Raw genomic sequence first — 25029 nt, 5'->3', positions numbered from 1 at the left:
TTTGCTGTAAAAAGAGGTAAGGTCAAGGGACCTGCACGAGACATCCAGTTCTTGGGAATTAAGTGTCAAGATGGTCATTGCCAGATCCCAATGGATGTGATGAACAAAATAACATCTATGTCCCCACCTACTGACAAAAAGGAAACACAAGCCTTCTTAGGCGTTGTGGGTTTCTGGAGACTGCATATTCCAGGCTATAGTCAGATTGTGAGACCTCTTTATGAAGTGACTCGAAAGAAAAATGAGTTTACGTGGGGTCCTGAGCACCAACAGGCCTTTGTGCAAATTAAACAAGAGATTGTGCATGCAGTAGCCCTTGGACCAGTCCGAACAGGATGTGACATTAAAAGTGTGTTCTACGCTGCAGCCAGGGACAATGGCCCTACCTGGAGCCTCCGGCAGAAAGCACTAGGGGAGACTCGAGGTCGACCCCTAGGATTCTGGAGTCGAGGGTACAAAGGCTCCGAGGCCAGCTATACCCCAACTGAGAAAGAAATCTTGGCAGCATATGAAGGAGTCAGAGCTGCTTCAGAGGTAATTGGTACTGAAGCACAGCTCCTCCTAGATACTGACTTGTGAATGGTGGCAAATGCTCTGTGGGGGTGGTTAAAGCAGTGGAAGCAGAGCAACTGGCAGCGCGAAGGTAAACCCATCTGGGCTGCTGAATTATGGCAAGACATTGCTGACCAGCTAGGAAAACTAGTCGTGAAAGTACGCCATGTAGATGCCCACGTACCCATGAGTCGGGCCACTGAGGAACATCGAAACACTCAGCAAGTGGATAAGGCTGCTAAGATTTTCCAGACAGATTTGGACTGGGAACATAGAGGTGAACTATTTTTAGCTCGGTGGGCCCATGACACCTCAGGTCATCAAGGAAGGGATGCAACATATAAATGGTCCCATGACCGAGGGGTGGATTTAACCATGGATGCTATTGTGCAGGTTATCCACGACTGTGAAACATGTGCAGAAATCAAGCAAGCTAAAAGGTTAAAACCTTTGTGGTATGGGGGACAATGGTTGAAATATAAGTATGGGGAGGCTTGGCAAATTGACTACATCACACTCCCTCAAACACGTCAGGGTAAGCGTTACGTGCTTATAATGGTGGAAGGAAGCACCAGATGGTTGGAAACCTATGCCATGCCACTGCCTGGAATACCATTCTGGGCCTTGAAAGGCAAGTCTTGTGGTGACATGGTACTCCAGAAGGAATTGAGTCAGACAAGGGGACTCATTTCAAAAACAGTCTTCTAAGTAATTGGGCAAAAGAGCATGGCATTGAGTGGGTATATCACATCCCCTATCGTGCACCAGCTTCTGGGAAAATTGAGGGATACAATGGACTGTTAAAAACCACCCTGAAAGCAATGGGTGGTGGAACCTTTAAAATTGGGACCAGCCTTTAGCACAAGCTACCTGGTTAGTTAACACCAGGGGATCCATCAATCGAGCTGGTCCTGCTCAATCAGGCCTTTTACATACAGTAGAAGGGGATAAAGTCCCTGTGGTGCATGGAAGGAATATGCTGGGGAAAGCTGTTTGGGTTTTTCCTGCCTCAGGCAAAGGCAAACCCATTCGTGGGACTGTTTTTGCTCAAGGACCCGGATGTACTTGGTGGGTGATGCTGGAGAATGGAGAAGTTCAATGTGTGCCTCAAGGAAATTTAACCCTTGGTAAGAATACTCAAAACTGAGCTGGCTTCATCAAGTGGTGTCCAGCAAACTCTTCAAGATGGAGATGGACATGCTACCCATGGACACGAACCTCAATGAATTTCGTATCATCTTTCCTGTCTTGAGAGTCTGCTATAATGAAATTAAATTTTGCAATTATGAACTAAATGGACTTAATGAACTTTTGTGTATAAAGATAAAATCATAAATGACCGGTCTGTGTATAGATATGTATATCTGTATATGTATATATTTGATGGATAAGAAGTATTAGTGATCTGAGTATGATGCAAATGCTGTGGAGTAAACGGTGGAATGTCCTGGTTTGGGTTAGAGCAGAGCCAGCTTTCTGTTCAGTGAGAGAGGCTCTTGCTTATCCTTGTTGCTGTGGCAACCAGGGTCAGCTGACTTGGTTGTTTACCCTGATGAGGGTTTTCACCTGTGGGGAGGAGTGGACAGGTCAGGTGACCCAAACTGACCAATAGGGCATTCCGTCCCATCTGCCATGCTCAGGATAAAAGCTGAGGGATCGAAGAATCAGTTTAGTGCTTCAGTGGTTCTCTGTCTTCAGTTCCTGATGTCTGTGGAAGAGCCTGTCTGTTAGTTTGCCTTTTATCTTGATTCCCGCGTTCCTGAAGCCAGATCTGGAATCCAGTTCCCATTTGTTGCTGAGTCCTGTCTTGGACTTCCCCAGTGCGTCCCGGTGACTTCTCCCTGGGAGCTTGATACAGTTTTGTGTATGTTTGTATATACTGTATCTCTTTCATTATTTCCTTTTTTATTTTATTATTAATATTTTACTGAAGTAGTTTAGTTCTTTCTAAACTCATAAATCTCTTTATCTCTCTCCTTGGAGTAAGAGGTGGGGGAGACCATCTGTTGTCTCATCATTGGCTAATCCTGCCCAAACTGTGACAGCTTCTAATCCTCCAATGGGGCAAATAACAAAGGTAGCTTACTTTGTGTCCTGGTTCTGGTGGGGATAGGGTTAATTCTCACCAGGCTCTGGCAGCAGGCTGGGGCATCCCACATCTGGTGGGTGAGTGGGTGGTACCATAATTGTGTTTGTATATTCCTCTGTCAGTGTTATTGTTGCTGTTTTCCTGTTCCCTTTGCTGTTCTGTTAAACTGCCTTTGTTTCAATCCATGAGTTTTGCCTTTTTCTTCTGATTCTCTCCCTACAGCTGGGAGGGGTGAGCTTGAGAGAGCAGCCGCGTGGTTCTTTGTTGCCATCTGAGGCGATACCATGACAGTCCTTTTTGGCACCCAACATGGGTCTCAAAGGGTTGAGATAACGACAAATCCAACCAGAGCTTGTAAAAATAAATTTCTGTGTGCATTTATTGTATTAGGTAAATAGTCACTGGTCACCATGTTGCTTGGTTTGTTCTTGTCTCTTTGTTATGTAAATTTTGCTGTCCTATGTAATATCAGCTTATGTTATGGTGACATCACTCTTCAGTTACGTTGGGGTGTTTATGTGGTATTGCTGTCCTGCCTGTACCTTGGGCACCATCTCTCAGAATTTATTAATAATCACACCCAGTCTGTGAGGGAAATGGGGGGGGACACTTTCCCCAGCTCTTTCGCCTCCCTTTTCTCCTTTGGGCCAGGTATGACAGCTTTTGAGGATTTTGAATATCCTTGGGGTGCTCAAACCAGCCTGGTTCTACTGTTATGTCTCCTGAATGTGTTCCAGGGTGGTATGGCATGTGGGAGAACGTGGGCAGGTATCTAGAGAGCTTCATACCTCCAATGGTCTGGGACTTCACCCCTGAACAATTACAGGACCCTGATAAAATTATAGAATATTTAAAAGGAAAATGCTGTGGCTATTCCAGTGAGGCACAGCTCACCTCACCGCACTGTGCTGGGCCCTGGCCAGTATCTACCAAGCACTGCTCAATGTTATGCAGCACCCTCAGGGGGAAGAGATGGAAACCAGGCTGACAGACACTGCGGCTATCACAACCCCTGAGACAGGCGCTGCAGCTGCTCCAACCCTGGTGGCAGCCACTGTAGCTGAACCAGTGCCCCAACCTATGCCAGTATCAGTTGCCCCTATACAGAAGAAGTAGTACACGAAGAAATCAGTTCGCTCAGTAAGAGATGATGATGAACCAGGGTCATCACGAGAGCAGGAGGAAGAGGCAGAACCAGAGATAATCACTCGATCCCTATTCTTGAGTGAGCTGCGGGATATGTGAAAAGATTTTAGCCGACTTTCAGGCGAGCACATTGTCACCTGGCTGCTCCGGTGCTGGGATAACAGGGCCAGTAGCCTGGAATTAGAGGGTAGGGAGGCCAGGCAGCTGGGATCCCTGTCCAGGGAAGGGGGCAGTGACAAGGCGATTGGGAAGAAGACCCAACCCCTCAGCCTCTGGAAACAACTCCTGTCAGGCGTGAGGGAGAGGTACCCCTTCAGTGAGGATGTTGTATGTCAGCCAAGCAGGTGGACTACCATGGAAAGAGGTATCCAGTACCTGAGAGAATTAGCCGTGCGGGAGATGATTTATTATGACTTGGACAATGCAGACTTGCCCACAGACCCTGATGAGGTGCAGTGCACAAGGCCCATGTGGCGGAAGTTTGTACGCAGTGCACCATCGTCGTATGCTACCTCACTGGCAGTAATGGAATGGAAAGGTGAAGAGGGACCAACGGTGGATGAGGTGGCTGGCCGGATCCGGCGATATGAAGAAAGTCTCTCTTCCCCCCTTGTCTCAGCTGTGGAGAAACTGTCCCGGAAGGTCCAGCAACTTGAAGAGAATATCTCCTACTCCCCACCTGTACGGGCCAGCGTCTCAGCTATTAGGAGCAGGCATTTCCCCACTCAAGAGAGAGAGTACAGAGGGTACACACCACGAGGCACCCTGTGGTTCTACCTGTGTGACCACGGGGAGGACATGAGGAAGTGGGATGGACAACCTACTTGGATCCTACAGGTACAGGAGTTGCAAGGAAGAACAACCACAAAAGGGGATCCCTCCAGGAAAAGTGCCGCCCCGGTTTCCAGCGGGCAGTTCCCCAGACAGAGCAGAAGGCCTGATCTTGCTTCTGATCCTCTTGAAGGGACTTCCAAGTCATTTCTGCAAGAAGTGAGTAACAGATACTCTGACCAGGATTAGGGGGGCCCTGCCTCCGGCCAGGTGGAGGAAAGGGACAACCGGGTTTATTGGACGGTGTGGATTCGATGGCCTGGCACATCAGACCCACAGGAGTATAAGACTCTAGTGGACACGGGTGCGCAGTGTACTGTAATACCATCAAGCTATAGAGGGGCAGAACCCATTTGTATTTCTGGGGTGACAGGGGGATCCCAAGAGTTGACTGTACTGGAGGCGGAAGTGAGCCTAACTGGGAATGAGTGGCAAAAGCATCCCGTTGTGACTGGCCCAGAGGCTCCGTGCATCCTTGGCATAGATTACCTCAGGAGAGGGTATTTTAAGGACCCAAAAGGGTACTGGTGGGCCTTTGGCATAGCTGCCTTGGAGACGGAGGAAGTTAAACAGTTGTCTACCTTGCCTGGTCTCTCGGAGGAGTCTTCTGTTTTGGGGTTGTTGAGGGTGAAGATCAACAGGTGCCGATTGCTACCACAGCAGTGCATCGGCAGCAATATCGCACTAACCGAGACTCTCTGATTCCCCTCCATAAGCTGATTCATCAACTAGAGGTTCAAGGAGTGATCAGCAAGGCTCGCTCACCCTTTAACAGTCCCATATGGCCGGTGCAAAAATCTAATGGAGAGTGGAGGCTAACTAGACTATGGTAGAGAGCCAGCTGAATGTGAGCCAGCAGTGTGCCCAGGTGGCCAAGAAGGTGTGGTGGTTTGGCCTCAGATGGCAACAAAGAACCACATGCCGCTCTCTCGAATTGCCCCCACACATGGAGAAGAATTGGAAGAAAAAGGCAAAGCTCGTGGGTTGAGACAAAGGCAGTTTAACAGAACAGGAAACAGGAAAACAATAACACCGATAGAGGAATGTACAAACACGATTACGGAACCACTGCTCACCAACCAGACCAGGGAAGCCTCAGCCCACTCCAAGTGGCGACATCCTGCCCATCCCCCGGCCACAGACTGGGCATGGCTCACATGGGATGGAATACCTGTGTCCCTGCTGGAGCCTGGGGAGAAATGACCCCTATTCCCGACGGAACCAGGACATTATCCACCCTTTATTCCATACCATCTATGCCATGCCCAGATCTTACAGATTCCAATGAATTCCCACCACTTTCCCCTGGTCTTACATAAAATATATATATGTACATATATATTCATACAGATATAATGGCCTTAGTCTATGAGCCATCCCTCCAAAATGTCCATTGAGTTCATTTAATCCATGGCTTTGGGCTCCATCTGTTAGAACAGTCTCTCAGGGCAGGTGAGATGCTGGGTGGTGCTGGCCTGTTGCATGCTGTATTTTCAGAGCTTGCGGCTGGTGTACCCGGTGTGGCTCATGCCCACGGTCCATGGGTTGAAGCTATCAATCTTGATGAAGTTCTTGGGCTCCAGCTGTTAAGGTCAGTTCTGATCCCATCACCACTGCACTTTACTTGGTTTTTCATCAAAGTCCATCTGTCATTAGTTTGGGCGATTCTTACTGTAGTACAACCGACAGCAATTATAGTAATGAGGACATACAGTGACAGTGTTACTTAGCAATTAACAGCACACAATCTGATTCATTGGCTATTCTCACCCAAAATCAGATCCCCATGAGGTACACATCGGACTTCCCCATCCTTCCACATCACCCACCAAGTGCACCCAGGTCCTTGGGCAAAAGCAATCCCACGGATGGGTTTGCCTTTGCCTGAGGCAGGACTGACCCAGACTGTCTTCCCTAGCATATTCTTCATGTGCACTACGGGGACTTTATCCCCTTCTACGGTACGTGGAAGTTTTGATGGGGCAGGGCCAGCCCGATTGGTAGATCCCCTGGTGTTAACTAGCCAGGTAGCCTTTGCTAGATGTGCATCCCAATGTTTTAAAGTCCCACCACCCATTGCTCTCAGTGTAGTTTTTAACAGTCCATTGTATCGTTCTGTCTTCCCAGAGGCTGGTGCGTGATAGGGGATGTGATATACCCACTCGATACCATGCTCTTTGGCCCAGGTGTCTATGAGGCTGTTTCGGAAATGAGTCCCGTTGTCCGACTCAATTCTCTCTGGGGTACCATGTCGCCACAGGACTTGCTTTTCAAGGCCCAGGATAGTGTTCTGGGCAGTGGCATGGGGCACAGGGTATATTTCCAGCCATCCAGTGGTTGCTTCCACCATTGTGAGCACATGGCGCTTGCCTTGACGGGTCTGTGGCAGTGTGATATAATCAATCTGCCAGGCCTCCCCATATTTATATTTCAGCCATCGCCCTCCATACCAAAGAGGCTTCAAACGCTTGGCTTGCTTGATTGCAGCGCGTGTCTCACATTCATGGATGACCTGTGCAATAGTGTCCATGGTCAGGTCCACCCCTCGGTCACGAGCCCATCTATATGTCGCATCTCTTCCTTGATGGCCTGAGGAGTCATGGGCCCACCGAGCTATGAATAGTTCACCCTTATGTTGCCAGTCCAGATCCACCTGAGCCACTTCAATCCTAGCGGCCCGATCCACCTGCTGGTTGTTCTGATGTTCCTCCGTGGCCCGATTCTTCAGTACATGGGCATCTACGTGGCGTACTTTCACAACCAGATTCTCTATCCGGGCAGCAATATCTTGCCATAGCTCAGCAGCCCAGATGGGTTTGCCTCTGCGCTGCCAGTTGCCCTGCTTCCACTGCTGTAACCACCCCCACAGAGCATTTGCCACCCTCCATGAATCAGTGTAGAGATCAAGTACTGTCCATTTTTCTCGCTCGGCAATGTCCAGAGCCAGCTGGATGGCTGTCACCTCTGCAAACTGGCTCGATTCACCCTGTCCCTCACTGGCTTCTGCAACTTGTCGTGTAGGACTCCACACAGCAGCCTTCCACTTTCGATGCTTTCCCACAATCCGGCAGGACCCATCAGTGAACAGGGCATATTTCTTCTCATTTTCTGGCAGTTTATTATATGGTGGGGCCTCTTCTGCACACGTCACCTCCTCCTCTGGTGACATTCCGAAATCCTTGCCTTCTGGCCAGTCCGTGATCATTTCCAGAATTCCTGGGCGACTGGGGTTTCCCATTCAAGTTCGCTGTGTGATTATTAATAAATTCCGAGAGACGGTGCCCGATCTATCGGCAAGATAGCAGTGCCGCATAAATACCGCAAAATAACTGTCTGAATACTGATGTTATCATATAATACGTTGATATCACACAGGACAGCAAAATTATGATCCTAATCCCTCTCCCAGAGGTGATAAACATCATCGCGGGGAGTACATAGAGCATATAAGAATTTACATAACACAGCCATGAGAACAAACGAAGCAACACTGTAACCAGCCACTATTTAACTAATTTAATAAATACATATAACAAATTCGTGTTAACACGCTCTGGTCAGACCTGTGGTTATCTCAACGCTTTGTGCCCCACGTTGGGCGCCAAAAAGGACTCTCGTGGTTTAGCCTCAGACAGCAACAAAGAACCACACCGCCGCTCTCTCAACCCCCTCACCGCCGTGGGGAGTATCGGAAGAAAAAGGCAAAACTTGTGAGTTGAGACAAAGGCAGTTTAACAGAACAGCAAATGGAACAGGAAAACAACAAGAATAGCACTGATAGAGGAATATACAAATACAATTACAGAACCACTGCTCACCAACCGGACCAGGACGCTCCAGCCCATTCCCAAGCGGCAACTTCCTGCTCCCTCCCCTGGCCAGCTTCTGGCTACAGACTGGGCATGGCTCACATGGAATGGAATACCTGTGTCCTGTCCCTGCCAGAGCCTGTGGAAAATTAACCCTATCCCCACCAGAATCAGGACATGGGAGGATCCCAAGAACTGTCTGTGTTGGAGGCTGAGGTAAGCCTCACTGGGAATGAGTGGGAAAGCATCCTATTGTGGCTGGTCCAGAGTTTCCAGGTATCCTTGGCATAGACTACCTCAGGAGAGGGTATTTTAAGGACCCAAAAGTGTACCGGCGGACTTTTGGTATAGCTGCCTTGAGTATGGAGAAAATTAAACAGGTGTCTAGCTTGCCTGGTCTCTCAGAGGATCCATTTGTGGTGGGGTTGCTGCGGGTTAAACAGCAGGTGCCAATTGCTACCATGAGAGCGCACCGGCAACAATATCACACCAATTGAGACTCCCTGGTTCCCATCCATAAACTGATCCGGTGACTGGAGAGTCAAGGAGTGATAAGTAAGATTCATTCACCCTTTAATAGTCCCATATGGCCAGTGCTAAAGTCTGATGGAGAGTGGAGGCTAACAGTGGACTATCGTGGCCTGAAGAAAGTCACACCGCTGATGAGCGCTGCCGTACTAGACATGCTAGAACTCCATTATGAACTGGAGTAAAAGGCCACCAAATGGTATGCAACAGTTGATATTGCAAACACGTTTTTCTTGATCCCCCTGGCAGCAGTGTAGGCCACAGTTTGCTTTCACATGGATGAGTATCCAGCACACCTGGAATTGACTGCCCCAGGGGTGGAAACATAGTTCTACCATTTGTCATGGATTGATAGAGACTGCACTGGAACAAGGTGAAGCTCCCAAACACCTGCAGTATATTGATGACATCATTGTGTAGGGCAACACAGTGGAGGAAGTGTTTGAGAAGGGGAGAAGGATAATCCAGATTCTTTTGAAATCTGGTTTTGCTATAAAACAAAGTAAGGTCAAAGGACCTGCACAGGAAATCCACACAGGATCTTGAACATTTCATTGTCACTGCAGCCAAAGCTGCCCTTGAGCTTCACATTCCCCACCAGTCCCTTCTTGTTGATGAGAATGAGGTCCAGCAGAGCAATGCTCTTCATTGGCTCCTCTATCACTTGGAGATGGAAGTTAACATCTACGCATTCCAGGAACCTCCTGGATTGCTTATGCCCTGCTGTGTTGTCCCTCCAACAGATATTGGGGTAGTTGAAGTCCCCCATGAGGACCAGGGCTTGTGAACATGAGGCTGCTCCTATCTGTCTATGGAGGGCCTCATCCACTTGGTCTTCCTGGTCAGGTGGCCTGTAGCAGACCTGTAATATCACCTGTCCCTGGCTCCTCATCCATCCCCAGGTGGAGCTCCATGCACCCCAGCTGTTCATTGACATAGAGAGCAACACCCCCTCCTCATCTCCCATGCCTGTCCTTCCTGAAAAGCCTCTATCCTTCCATTCCACCATTCCAGTCATAGGAGCCATCCCGCCACGTCTCTGTGATGCCAATAAGATCATAGCCCTGCAGGTGTGCACACATCTCTAACTCCTCTTGTTTATTCCCCACGTCACATGTATTTGCATAGAGTCATTTAATTTGGGCCCCCGATGAAGCTGACTTACTGGCTGGAGTGGCTGGTATTTTTTTGTTCTGCCCTCTAGGTGCTCTCCTGCTGACCTGTAATTCTTCTCCAGGTTCTGGGCATCTATTGCTGGCACTGGCATCAAACTGGTAGCAGTGGGATGGATTGAGGTTCCCCTCCCCTGGCAACTTTAGTTTAAAGCCCTGTTCAGCAGCTTGGCAAGCCTCTGACCATAGATGCTCTTCCCCTTTTCTGACAGATGGACCCCATCAGCCCCCAGTAGACCTGGTTTCTCAAAGCGAGTCCCATGGTCTAAGTAGCTGAACCCCTTTCTGTGGCACCAGTCCTGTAGCCATTTGTTGATTTGTCAGATTCAATTGGCCCTATCAACCTCCCTGCCTTTGACCAGGAGGACTGATGAAAAAACTACCTGCACCCCAGAGTCCTTTACCACTGCTCCCAGGGCTCTGTAATCCTTCTTGATAGTCCTCAGGCTGCTCCTGGCTGTATCACTGGTGCCCATGTGAAACAACAGCAGCAAATAATAGTCAGTGGACTGTACGAAGCTTGGTGGTCTCTCATGATCTATGCCTTGTAATTCATTTCACTGTGTTGTCTGTGGCTTGTTCTGCAGTCTTCATCAATGTAGTTTACAAAAGTCTTGGAGGAACCTGAGGATACTTCCTGATGTAAAGAGCTGCAATGGTTGCTGCTGTGTCACAGATGGAGTGATGCACTTCACTCGTAGAGAGAAGCAGCAATATATTTATATATATAAAACAGGGATTTAGCAATGTTTGATAGTAAATGTGACAGTGTTTTAACAAGATTCGAGATGGCAAGGCACACTTGGTTATTTACTGCATAGAGGCCAGGGTCAGACAGAACTGTCAGGGAGACCCTCCTGTTGAGTCAAGGTTTCAGAAAGGGCCCCCTTGCTTTCTAAACTCCTTCTCAGAGAGGAATCTAGGTATGGCTGGATCCACTCCTAGTCCCAGACTTGGTCAACAGTTTATGCCTAAAGGATTATATATGCGCAATCAGTCCTTTATATCACTTAGCTAAGATTTCAAAGTTTAGCATGCTCTTAGTCACTTACCGAGGATCTGTTGTGGCAAGGAATCTCTAAATCTCAAGAAGTAACCTTGAGAGGCATCCCTACTCAAGGGGAGATCCTGGCGTGCAGCCCGCTGCCGTACAGGAGAGCTCAAAGGGATCTTGGGCTGTTCAGTATTTACGGGGGTAAGATGATTGACCTATAGTCATATTTGCATATTGACCACCATACCAGCATTACTCAAGTTAGCCCTTGACTATTGTGTTTTTATCTGTCTCCCCAAAACCATGTTGAGCCGGGTGCAGCCATCATGACCACATGCACCCATTGTGACCACCACGGGTGGTTATCGCTTGGGCAGGGTTAGGGAGATAAAGGTCAGGTTGGCCCCTGGGGAGGGGGAGCACACCGTCACATACTGCCATTTTCCTTATAGCTTCGTATATAGCTTCATTGTGTAAGTAACAAAAAGATTGCTCGTGTTGCTGGCTGTCTGGAAAACGTCTGTAGCTGATCTTGAAAAAGAAATTTGCATTTCTGTTTCAAGTAACCAAATGGTTTTGAGTGATGTGAGAAACATTTGAGTCTTCATGTTTATATTTATAGATGTAAGTGGCAGCAGCATTCTTTTCATATTGAGGAAACCTAAGTATTGCATTTCATACATCTGTGTTATTCAGGACCTTTTAAGTTTATCAACAGAGGTACTGTATGTCTAATGATTGTTTTGGCATCAGAAATACCATGCTCACAGCATTGTTTATTTTTCAGGTTTCCTTAGATTTTTGGCTGCCTGCCTTTAGGGCAGAAGGTTAAAGAGGTGGAGAAAAGCAGCCAGTATTTTGATGTATGTATTTTGTTTTTGTTTACCTTCCTTACCTGTTTGCAAGTAGATAACTTACTAAAATAGCGTATCGTCATGTCCCACTCAGAAAAGAGGTGGGGGTAAGTGACTCAGATTCGCAAATCCCCAGCGGCACAGATAAGGTGAGACAAATCTCAAGGTGCATATACAAACATTTATTAGGTTAGTAACCAGGTCTTAACTAGGTCCACAATAATTGGTTAGGTATGTAACAAATTATGGCAAGCAGTAAGGTATGCATTGCGTTAATTAGCAACATGTATACAACAAACTATGGCAAGCAGTACTTAATAACAGATATACAATGAATTATGGCAAGTGATACAGTATGCCTTGCGTTACTTCTTTGAAAGGAAAGAGAAAGAAAGAAGAAAGAAAAAAAAAGAAAGGAAAAGCAAAGGGACAGAGAAGGAGAGATAGAAGGAGAGATCAAGAGGGAGAGAGATAAAGAGATCACCAGTCCTGGTTCCAGCGTCACCGGTCCAGCTAACGGGGTTTGGTGCTGTAAGATCCTTCTTCTGTGTATCCCAGGGAAAAAAAATCTCTTCAGGGTCTTTTCAGGGAAAAAATCTTCCCAGGCAAAAATCTTTCCTTCAGGGAAAGTCTTCCCCCTTTTATGTTCACCCACTCCTAGGGGCAGTTTTGTCTCAAGTTTCTCTCTTCCCCCCCCAGGTGACATGTAGCATGATTTGGGGTGGGGAGATGAGAGCTATAGTCATATATATTTAGCATGATCTCGATAACCTTCATTAACATATGCAGAGGTGTGAACTTTAATATACATTTCACAGATAATGAGGCAAAGGTCAACACTGTGCATAACATCTTTTTCGAAGAAACAGCTCGAACTTCACAGGAGAGAAAACAAGGCTGTTCTGTTTCTTTAAAACTGGTCGTCCAGGCACCAGTCTCTCTCTTTCCCATGAATAGTACAAGAGAGAACCAGGTGTTAGCCTTATCAGATCCTTGAGCAGAAGGCCTGGTACTGCAAGTGTTTGAGACATTAAAAGTCTCTTCAGGCTGCTTTGTTTAGGAGACATTATGAGTCCTCCCTTGAGATTGCTTGGAGATAATATGCCTCTGATCTGTTACCACACTTATTGACTACTTGTGATATTTCTTTGGGGATTAGTAATTGGGATTATTAGCATGTTGTCACAGGTGCCAAGTATTTTGCCAATCTTGTACTGAAGTTTGTAAAGCTGTTGATAGCCAGCTTGCAGTCATTCTGGTTACGCTAGCTTCAGTTTCTCCCACTAATGACAATTTATTTGCTAGGGTTTCAATATCAAATTAATTAAATATTCCTGTTCCTGTACCAATTCCACCCAACAAAGTTTGGATGGTATATCTTTTAGTTCTATATCCTATTGGTCTATGATTTTGTAGCCACCAATCATAGAGTCACTATAAACACAATGATGTTTATGGCAAAATTACTGTATATTATTGTGTTATTCTCATTGTTTACAGTTAGAGCATAATTCTTATGAGCCACTAACATGTGATTAGTTGCCTTACATGTCTGTAGTACCCGTTTCATTTTATTGTTAAAACCGTTTGCGGTTTCCCATCTGGTGTTATTACATATAGTTAAATTCAGATTAACTTTAGATCTTAGAGTTGGTGTAACATTATTACCTGCTATCAGTCCTTGACCTCGTGCTAATACAGATGGTATTCTTCCTGTAACTGTGGTTTCAAAGATGGCTTGTGACTGTTGTTCCATGGGCAACAGGAAAAGGCAGATCCTGTTAGATACAGGTTTAGGGTGTGTGTTCCCATGGTGATAAGGTAACATCACATTTTCCTGTAAGAGAAGACACCTAGGTCTTGGACATAATCCAAGCCTCAGTTAAGGTTAACTTGCTCCCCTTAGTGTCTACAGCATGCCATGCTCCTTTTTCTTTCTATAACAGAGTCACCCAGATCCATCCCTGAGTTGGTAGTTTAACCACAACCTCATCTCCAGGACTTAGATAGGGTTTCACCTTTGTTTTAACAGGAATTTGTGGAGCCATCGACATTAATCACTTATCTATGGGCCTTCCCATGGGGGTTTGTTGCTTATTTAGCTGACTTACAACTTCTCACAAATGGGATCCCCACTTAGAAGCATTAATCAATTCACTCTTGTGTAGTTGTTGTTTTAGTAGCCCATTCCACCTTTCCACTGTCCCAGTACTTTGAGGTTGATATGGTAGGTGGAAAGTCCATTGTACTTCATTTGAAGCACACCAAGTTTGCACTACTTTATTTTTAAAATGTGATCCATTATCAATTTTTATTTCTCTGGGCAAGGGAAAAGTAGCAAACTACTGGTTTAAACCAGCAATGGTTGTTAGACCAATTGCAGCCTGGGTGGAGTGCATGTTCCCTATACCACTAACTATTTGTACTCCTGTTTCCAGCCTTCAGGTGTTTGCCTTAAAGGATCAATACAACCTACTTGCCAGGTTTCCCAGAGTAGTTTACCTTCCCTGGTATTGACAAACTGTTGTCCTTTTGACATGTACTGTACCATTGTTTGACAAAAATGGAATGAGTCTATAATTTGTTTTGCCAGAGCTTTTGTCACAGGCCATCCTCTCCTTACAGCCTGTTGAAACAAATCATAACTCCCAGTGTGTCCTAGCCATTCCTGTAACCACTTACCTAGCCATTCTGAGGCAGAATTATGTAATACATTTTTTTCTAGCCAAATTATCAGTCATCTGATTCCACTTTGCCTCAGGGTTTTTATGGTTTTGGTGGGCAGATACATACCCTATGGATATGCTCTTTTTCTTTTTCCACTGTGTTTTTCCCCATGCATCTCTACCATTTGCTTGCCAATTGTTTTTCACACAATTCTCTAGCCACTGGGTGTCACCGGCCCACACAACATATGAGTCCATATAGACACAAGTGGCTCCTTGCTACAGGGCCATTTCCAAAGCTCTGAGCTCTGCTAGTTGGGCCGAGCCATCGATTTAATCTGTGAAAGCTTTTCTGGTCTCTACCAATATAGCTGCAGTTTTACCTCTCTATAGTTTCCCTATTCGCTTGGCACTCCTGTCTGAGAACCAAACTCTTCTTCTCTTGCTGTCCCAGGGTGAGGCATCAGTTATCAGGGAGGAGAGCAAATGGGAGTATTCAATAGGCATCCCAATTCAGTCTATACTCTCTGATAATTTGTTTTCTGTATTCATCCCATCACTTGTCACTCAGTGATGTATAGACAAAGCCCATTGCTGCACAGTAGTTTTCTGTTACCCTTACTCCTAAGGGTAACAGCTTAACAGCTAAAATTGCTTTTTAAAAAAGGAATAGGCACACATAGTTTGATTTCCCTTTCCTGAGTCTGCTTTTTCATTCAGCAAATCATAGAGATCTCACTAGATACTGAATCCGGGAATGTGTGACCCCCAAAACCCAAATAAAGCTTGCAATTCTTTTTTATCAGAAGGTGTCAGAATGCTTCGTATCCCTTCTAATGTAGATTCTGATACAGTTTTACATCCTCCTATCCATCAGGAACCTAAAAATGTAACCTCTTGACTTGGTCCTTGCCATTTTGAGTTGGGAATGCTAAGATTTAGTTATTGTAAATGCTGGACAATAGCATTCGCACTTTGGAAAACCATTTCCTATTCTGGTCCTCCAATTAGAATTTCATCTACATGTTCTAAAATTGTTACTTCAGGTGGGAGTATGATTGATTCTAGTTCTTTAGCTAACATGGCATGAACAATTGTGGGACTACGTTTAAAACCTTGAGGTAGATAATTAAAGATACTCCAAGTAAAATCAAATTTTGGTTTGTCTTGCTCTTGTATTGGAATCATTGTCCCAGTTTGGGATGGAGCAGAGCCAACTGTCTGTTCAGTGGGAGAGGCTCTTGCTCTTACTTGTTGGTGTGGCAACCAGGGTCAGCTGACTTGGTTGTTTACCCTGTGGAGGGGTCGCACCTGTGGGGAGGAGTGGACAGGTCAGGTGACCCAAACTGACCAATCAGGTATTCCATCCCATCTGCCATGCTCAGCATAAAAGCTGAGGGAGCAAAGGGGTTATGTTGACTCTTTTTTGATGGTTGTTTTTTGAGGGCTCTTTTTCTTCAATGGCTGATGTCTGTTCAGAACTCTGCCTGTTCATCTGCATTTTGATCTTGGTCAGTGTTCCAGTTCCCATTTGTCACTGAATCCAGTCTGGATCTTCCTCAGTACCTGCCAGTGATATCTCCCTGGGAGCTTGATATGGTTTTGTGTATATTTGTATATATTTCATTCTTTCCTTTTTTTTATTATTAACAATTTATTAGAGTAGCTTAGGTTTTCTTTTAAGCTCATAAATCTTTCTATCTCTCTTCTTTCACTCCTTGGAGTGAGAGGTGGGGGAGAGCATCTGTCATCTTATTGTTGGCCAACCTGGCCCAAACTACGTCAATCATAAAGAACATATATTTTATATCTAACGCTCCCATCCATGGGAAGCACATTCACTATTGTATTAACTATATCTACTATGCTAGGAACAGCAGCTGTTAAAGGGCCAGTTACTTTATTCAAAGCCCTATAGTCAATAGTCATATGCCATGTCACATCTTTTTTTTTTAACAGGCCATACAGGGCTGTAATATGGTGCCCTGGTTCTGGTGGGGATAGGGTTAATTTTTACAAGGAGATGGCATGGGATGCAGGTATTCCATACCATGTGACACCATGCCCAGTTTATAGCCAGGGAGCTGGCTGGGGGAGGAGGTAGGAAGTTGGTTGCTGCTTGAGTGGGCTGGGGCTTCCTGGGTCCAGTTGGTGAGCAGTGGTACATTGATCATGTTTTGTACATTCCTCTCAGTATTATTGTTGTTGTTTTCCTCTTCCCTTTGCTGTTCTGTCAAACTGCCTTTGTCTCAACCCATGAGTTTTGCCTTTTTCTTCTGATTCTCCCCCCATCCCCCAGCTGTGTGGGGAGGTGAGTGAGCAGCCACATGGTTCTTTGTTGCTGGATGAGGGTAAGCCACGACATATGGTGAATGTGGGTGTCTCTTTCTCCAATGCCCCCTTTCTCTAATTATTTCTCAGTGCTTGTCAGGCCGCACCTGAAGTACTGTGTCCAGTTCTAGTCCCGACAATTAAAAAAAAAAAAGACACAGACAGACTGGAAAGGGTCCCAAGGAGGGCCACAAAAATGATCAAAGGGTTGGAGAACCTGCCCTATGATGAAAGACTGAAGGAGTTGGGTCTCTCCCTTGGAGAAGAGAAGGCTCAAGGGGGACTTCATCACAGCATTCCAGTACTTAAAGGGTGACTATGAAAAGGATAGAGGCTCTCTCTTCACAAGGAGCCACATGGAGAAGACAAGGGGCAGTAGATAAAGGTTGCACTGGGAGAAGTTTCATCTCAATATAAGACTTTTTTTACAGTGAGAACCATCAATCACTGGAACAACCTCCCCAGGGACGTGGTGGAGTCCCTATTGCTGGAGGGTTTTCAAGATGCAATTGTACAGGGTGCTGGATAATTTCAGCTAGGCTCCCTTTCACACAAAAGGTTGGACCAGATGATCTTTTGAGGTCCCTTCCCACCTGGGCTATTCTATGACTACTTTGTTGGGTTTACATGACAAGGTTTTGGTAGCAGGGGGGCGGCAGGGGTGGCTTCTGTGGCAAGACACCAGAAGCTGCCTCCATGTCAGACAGAACCAAGACAGACCTGCTGCTGACCAAAGCTGAGCCAATCGGCAAAGCTGGTGGTGCCTCTTTGATAACATATTTAAGAAAGTGTAAAAAATGCTGTGCAGCAGCTGTGAGAGAGAGGAGTGAGAATATGTGAGAGAAACAACTATGCAGACACCAAGGTCAGTGAAGAAGGAGGGGGAGGACGTGCTCCAGGCACCGGAGCAGAGATTCCCCTGCAGCCCATGGAGGTCCATGGTGGAGCAGATATCCACCCTGCAGTCATGGAGGACCCCATGCTGGAGCAGGTGGATGGGCTCTGAAGGAAGCTGTGACCCCATGGAGAGCCTGTGCTGGAGCAGGTATTCTTGCAGGACCTGTGGCCCATGGGGGACCCACGCTGGAGCAGTCTGTTCCTGAGGGACTGCACCCCATGGAGCGGACCCGTGCTGGAGCAGTTTGTGAACTGCAGCCCATGGGAAGGACCCACATTGGAGAAGGTGGTGGAGGACTGTATCTTGTGGGAGGGACCCCACACCGGAGCAGGGGAAGAGTGTGAGGAGGAAGGAGTGACAGAAATGAAGCGTTATGAACTGACCATATGTGCATGGAGGAGAGAAGTATAGATATTCTCGAGGAAGGGATGAGAAAGCAAGAAGCAGATAGGGGCAGTTTCTGAAGACTAAGCCAGGCTAGCATAGAGACCTGGACAATGCATGGGCAAGAGCAGGAAGCATGGCCTCCCCTCTCAACAAAATGCCTAGGAATGGGAATGAAAAGGGGCTCTCTAGCAAGAAGAGCAGTGCTGTTGTCTTATCAGTTGTGGTGGGTTGACCTTGGCCAGCTGCCAGACACCCACCCAGCTGCTCACTGTCCTCAACAGGACAGGGGTTTGAAAATAAGATTAAAAAGTTCATGGATTGATATAAAGACAAAGAGATCACTTACCAGTTACCGTCATGGGAAAAAACATACTCTACTTAGGGAAAAATTAAGTTATTAATTTATTTTATTGCCACTTAAAATAGATTTGGATAGTGAGAAAGAAACACAAATTAATACAACAGAGCTTCCCCCATCCCATTTTTCCCAGGCTCAACTTCACTCCATTGTTCCCAACTCCTCTACTCCCCCCTCTGTCTGAGAGCAGCATGGGGGGGAGGGGCAGGAATGTGAGTTTACGGTCAGTACATAACAGTTTCTCTCTGCTGCTTCTTCCTCCTCACGCTTTTCCCCTGCTCCAGTGTATGTCCTCTCTGCAGGCTGCAGTCCTTCAGGAGAATCTGATCCAGTGTAGGCTCTCCACAGACCACAATTCCTTCAGGAAACATCCACCTGCTCCAGTGTGGTCTCTTCCATGGGCTGCAGGGGAATATCTGCTCTGATGTCTGGAGCACCTCCTCCTCCTTATTCTCTGACTTTGGTATCTGTTTTTTCTCACTTCCCCCCACCCCCCCCAATGCCTTTACAATGTTTTGTCCTTTCTTAGATATGTTTTCACAGAGGTGCCAATAGCTTGGCAGATTGGCTCAGCTTTGTCCTGCAGAGCGACTGGAACTGTCTCTGTCCAGCACAGGGCAGCCCCTTACCTCTTCTCACAGAGGTCACCCCTGAACCTCCCCCGCTACCAAAACCTTGCCACGGACACCCAATATATTAGCGCTGGTCAATAACTATATTAGTATCCAAGCACCTAGTTCAAATCACTTTAAAGAGCTGATAGTTTGCCTTCTTCACAGTATGGAAGAGGTGGATTCAGCAGAACGGAATCAATTGGTTTGCCTGTCATCTCCTCTTTCTAATTTCTTTAAGCTCTACCTCCTATCCGCATTGCTCCCAGGGTTCGCCATACTTGCTTCATAGTGCAGTACTGCAGGGAGAGCAGAGCTGGTACAAAGAGGAAAAGGACAAGAGCTTGAGTATCTGGCAGCTTGACACACCCTGAGGGCAATTGCTTTGTTTGTTTTAAATACTGGCTGTAAGATGAAAAGTGCACAGAACTTTAGCTAATATAAACTTAAGCCTTAACAGCAAATAATGCAAGTTTCTTGAGTTAATGGGAGGGGAGGGAGATGTTTATTGGTTTGTGGTTCACTTTTTCCAAATTACTGACTCCTTTCCTCCAATATCTTTATTCCATTCTTAAGTGTTGAGCTCTACCAGATAGATTATCCTACAGAAGCTAGATACAGAGAAGACTGATTTTTTTTTTTGTTAACAAGTATTTGAAACAAGAATATGTGGATGGCAAAAACATCAAAGTAGATTTTAAAGTAGGAAAAGTTTCTATCAAACCTTGATTAATTTATAAAAAAACCCACAGCAGAATATTTTGATTGTCATCTTGGAATACCATACATAATGAAAATAATAGTAAAAGGCAAGTAATGTATGACTTCTCCTCTGGATGCTTTCTCCTATTGAAAGGATTAAAGAAGGTACTATTTCTGCTATAACTTGCCTTTGAAAAAGTGAAGGAGCTGTGAAAAAGTTGTTTGAGAAAGGGGGGAAAAAACTTAATTGGGGGGTAAAGTTTATATACAACCCTGCTCTGAGTTATTACAGAAATAAAGGTGCATATTTTTAATACTGAGATTAATTAATCAACAGAACAACTTTCTAAAGGAACTAATGGATTCCCCATAATTCATTATCTTCAAGGTACATTTGGATGTCTGTTTAGAAAAAGATTCCAAATCAGACTAGAGGTTAACTATCTTCATTTTTATTCTGCTATAACTTCAATTTGTCTTTTGTGTACAATACCGGACAGCAACATTGTAGAGGCCTCATCAGACTAGAAAAATTATCAGTCCACTTATCATAAATGCTGGTTTGCACCTAAAAGTTCTAGTCCTTGTTTAATTCAGCTGGCACTTGTCCATACAACAAACTTTTTTTGAAGTTTAAAAAAGAAAAAAGACTGAGTTTGGCTAAATATGAAACAGTAGAAGCATTTCAGTAAGGCCATTGATTAATGACTAGTATATATTTTTATTTGTTATTTTGACTGATTAGAAATAATAAGCTACTTTCAACGTAGCAGTGCTTGACAAAGAGCAATCTTGCAAGGAAATGCAGATTTGTTACATGGTGGCTTACTTAAAAGCATTTACATTAGTAAATAGGATGGTGGTGTTCCTCCAGGTGTGGTGGGTTGACCCTGGCTAGCAGCCAAGCACCCACATAGCTAATCTCTCACTCCCCCCCCTAGTGGGATGGGGAGGGAAATTGTAAGAGCAAAAGTGAGAAAATTTGTGGGTTGACAGTTTAATAGGTGAAGTAAAAGCTGCACATGCAAGCAAAACAAAATAAGGAATTTATTCATTATTTTCCATTGACAGGCAGGTGTTTAGCCATTTCCAGGAAAGCAGGGCATCAGGACACATAACAGTTCCTTGGGAAGACATACGCCACAAACATGAATATCTCCTCTTCTTCCTCCTTTTCTTGAGCTTTTATTGCTGATGTATAACATCATATAGTATGGAATATCCCTTTGGTCAGTTGGGGTCAGCTGTCCCAGCTGTGCCCCTTCCCAACTTCTTGTGCACCCCCAAGCTACTCGCTGGGGGGCGGGGGGAGGTGATGGGGGGAAAAAGAGAAAGCCTCCATACTGTGTAAGTACTGCTTAGCAATAGCCAAAACACCAGTGTGTTATCAACACTAGTCACAAATCCAAAACACAGCACCATACAGGCTGATATGAAGAAAGTTAACTCCATCCCAGCCAGACTCAGTATATCAGATAACTGCTGTAGATCAGCACTGTAGATCAGCACTAAATCCATTTAGAGTGTATCTGACAAGTAAACATTGACATGTATAATCACTATGTGTGGTATATTAATATTTTACATAAATAAAAGTCTTTAAAACCCCTAGTAGGTACAATAGAAGGTTGCACAATGTTTTTATATTGAAGAGCTGCTGAGTATGCTATAGAGCTTTTATAAACACAGAAGGCAATGCTGACATGGGGAAATGAAACTAGTGAAAGTACATAAAACTCAGTAGGTATCCCACACTAACTCCCCATGTGGATGCTAGAATTTCACATTTCTAGTGGAGAAGTAGTATTTGTGGATACTACAGCCACTGTGCATTATGTTCACGCTATAGTTTATTACATTCACGTAGCTGACTTCACAAATAATATCAATGAGTCACCATGGCCCAAGACAAAGAGTTATGCCTGTATTAGTGCTAGGAATACATTAAGATCAGAAAGCAAAGTTGTGATTATCTTGCCTGTTTGATACTGGTTCTCCAATAAATATTTTGTCTATGTCTTTAAATTGTTAGCGAATCAGTTTTATTTTTTGTTAATATATTTTTTAATGTACAGTAAAGACTATTTGATTTATTTCCCACAGAATCATGAAAAACAGGGATGGAAAAGAACTGCTCATTCATCTGTTAAGTTTTTTGCCAAGGTGTGACTATTCATCTGTGGTGTGATTTTATTTTTTTTGGGGGGTGTGTGTGTTTTATTGTGCTTTTTAAAAAATTATTATTATTATTTTTAAACTAATGCTCTTTCCAGTTTAGTACTAAATGACTCACGTGCTGGAACTTCCCTACTTGCCTTTTGAGACTGTTCTATAATTTAGAAAAAAAATAGGAAGTGTTTTCTGATAATTACCTTCCATGTTTTTTTGCCTTATAGCTTTTCCTATAAATTATATATTAATTTAATTCAGGTTAAATTGATTAAATCTGTTAGAGAAGGAAGGGGCTCTGGAGGATGAGTGTCAGAGTACAAAAGTGCTCATTTGCAAATGTATCTTCAGAAGTGTAATTGCCCAGTTATGTTAACAATTTGATTTGTATTTTTGGACATAATAATTATTCTTCTAATTAAAGGTCTATTTTATGCTTCCATCTAACTTCTGAAAGTGTGACTGTACAATGAAAAACTTTTTGTATTTGATGCATGTTCAGTAAATAAGCTAGATGAGTTGATCTCACTTATTCCTTGTTATTTAACTTGAATTTTCATTCATTGGTGAAAACATTGCATTGGTGCCTTAGCTGCTTTCAGTGATTAAAAATATTGACTTAATAGATGTGTGTGCGGTTTAGCTGGCATCAACTAAGTAAGAAATTAATATCTGTAGTAAGCATAGGCACCTGTCTTTCCCCTCTAAAGACAATCTGTCCGTGAAATTGAAACAATACTGTAATACAAAAATGTCAAGTTGCCTTTGAGCTTTTCTTGAGGTAGTATATGTTGGTTATTAGTAAATAAGTAAATGTTGTGTAAAAGCACAGTACCCATTGATCATTTCATGCATGAGATTCCTTGAATAAAAAGGGGGAAAAGATTACTTTAAATACAGGATTTTTTTTATTACAGGAACCTAGATATAGTTATTTTATCTTTGACATTATGCAGCTTTGATTCCTTTATGAATTAGAGCAATACACAGCATTTTAGGGTTTGTCTTAAAAACAAGGATAATTCCAACTCTTAATGCCATAGTGCATAAACACCCTTTACACAAAGATGCCCATGCAGAAGGATGAGGTACAAAGCACATGAGGCAGGTGGCAACATCTCGTGAAGGATTGTGCTCTAAGGTTAGGTGAATCTGGGTCATGTTTATATATGGAAGATGCAATAACTAGTCCACACTAATTTTCTGTAGTGTGCTCAAATTATCTCTGGATTGGGTACCCTATACTACTTGTCAAAGTTAGCTCCCTTGCACATGGACACCCTCAGCACTTCAGAAAGTGTCTGCATGGGAGGCGGATTAAATGCAGAGTCGCTATCATGCAGTGAAATCATATCTCAGATGACAGTGCACCAACCTCCTTGTGTAGGCACAGTGTATGTGATGAAGGGCTAATCCAGTTTCATATCCAGAACATTTCTGGTTTTTTTCAGAACAAGTTTTCTGATTTCTTTAATAACGATGTAGTTTGTTCTTAATATAATTCACAGATAGGAGTCTTTCAAAGGCAAAAATCATAGTGTAGGAACATAGCTGTAACTGAAAACTAATAGGAAATAAGTAGCAAATGCTATCTGGCTTCAAGCTAACAGTTTCAGAAACTTTCAGATGTAAGCATTTCTTCAGTCTTCTGAAGCTACTATCTAATTAAAAACTGAACTCTCCAGTCAGTCCTGTGAAAGAAACCTGATAAGGAGAGCTGGAGAACTTGTTAATTTTTGTGTTTAATGAAATAAGATCCTAGTTCAGACTCCAGATAGAGCAAGGCCTGTGGTTGATAATGTGTTGGCAACATCTGTTTCTGAACACCTGGTAGTGAGGTAGAAGGTATTGTTTCTTAGACTGCTTCAAATTGGGAAGCAGATAGCTTTGCTATGAGTTCAGTTTTAGGGTACAAGAAAAAAATTCTACCACCACCGAGATCAACAATTAAACCAATGTCTGTGAAGGTAAATAGAACAAAAATGTCATGCTATTCAAATCATCTTTATTGCCCCACATAGAAACATAGAGCAGATTTACAACTGTGTGTGCTCTTATTTTTAGAATGGCTTATTTTTTATGCTGCAAAGTTGTTTTATGTTAAGCAAAGTAATTCTCAGTGTAGCAGATGTAGCGTTGAGAAATGCAACGTGGTGAAAAATGTCAGTGTCAGTCTGTACCATCTTTGCTTTTAGATTCACTGGGTGAATTGAGATTGGAGCTTGAAAGTTAGTTTCCTTTCATGTGACTCAGTGTCTTTTGATGTATGTTTTCCCCCTCTAAGTTATGGTTTTTTAGAAGGGAAAAAATAAAGTTCTGATTAATTTTCAAGTAGGTCACACTGAATAGCTGACATGACTCTGCAAATTTAATGTAGTAGTTCTGCCTCTTAATGAACATATTTTTTATTATGTGACATAAATTTAGTCTAGTATGTATTAGGAAGAGAATAGGAAGGGTGTTTCTAGTGCAAAATATACTTAAGAGCAAATAAAAAGCAGTGGTTTTAGGGAAGAGAATTAACAGCAGCAGATGCATGGGTACATGGAAGCCAACTGACTGAAGCAATTTTGCAATCAGAATAAATGAGTAAAATATGCTGTAGGTGAATCAGTTTTTTACTGTGGAGTAAAAAGGAAATGTTAGTATCCATCTGTTATCTCCTCCAGCTTTTAAAAAAGCTGTCACTTATCTGTACTAAGCTGAGTAGTTCTTGAAGCTAATTGCAGATATGCATGACATCAGCGAGGCCTTACCCAGGGGCCAAGAAGCTGAGTGTGAGGAGGGAAACAGAGCAGAGTTCCTGCTCCAGGGCTTGCCTAGCAGGGCAGGCTGGTCTGCCTGTAGCAAGCTGGGTGCTTGATGGCTCCTCCCACCAGCCTTCCCACTTGTTTGGCAGAGAAGTTGCTCCAGGTCTCACTAATTTACCTGC

At 44.2% G+C, this 25029-nt stretch overlaps 1 protein-coding gene across 2 annotated transcripts in view; it reads left to right on the top strand.

Moving 5' to 3' along the window:
* Positions 1–25029, top strand: part of LOC128901953 (CDC42 small effector protein 2-like) — a 113024-nt gene that overhangs the window by 48100 nt on the left and 39895 nt on the right. The window contains exon 1 of one of the 2 annotated variants that reach the window (XM_054184155.1): positions 22053–22091. The exons of the other annotated variant lie outside the window; for it this stretch is intronic. The gene's annotated coding sequence lies outside the window, so the exon portion shown is untranslated. Of the gene's footprint in view, positions 1–22052; positions 22092–25029 lie in introns of those variants that run through there. 2 annotated transcript variants of the gene reach the window in all.

This window comes from Rissa tridactyla, chromosome W (assembly GCF_028500815.1).
Source record: "Rissa tridactyla isolate bRisTri1 chromosome W, bRisTri1.patW.cur.20221130, whole genome shotgun sequence".
Taxonomy (NCBI): domain Eukaryota; kingdom Metazoa; phylum Chordata; class Aves; order Charadriiformes; family Laridae; genus Rissa; species Rissa tridactyla.
Note: the sequence above shows the minus strand (reverse complement) of the source record. Positions and strands in the feature narration are given on the sequence as shown.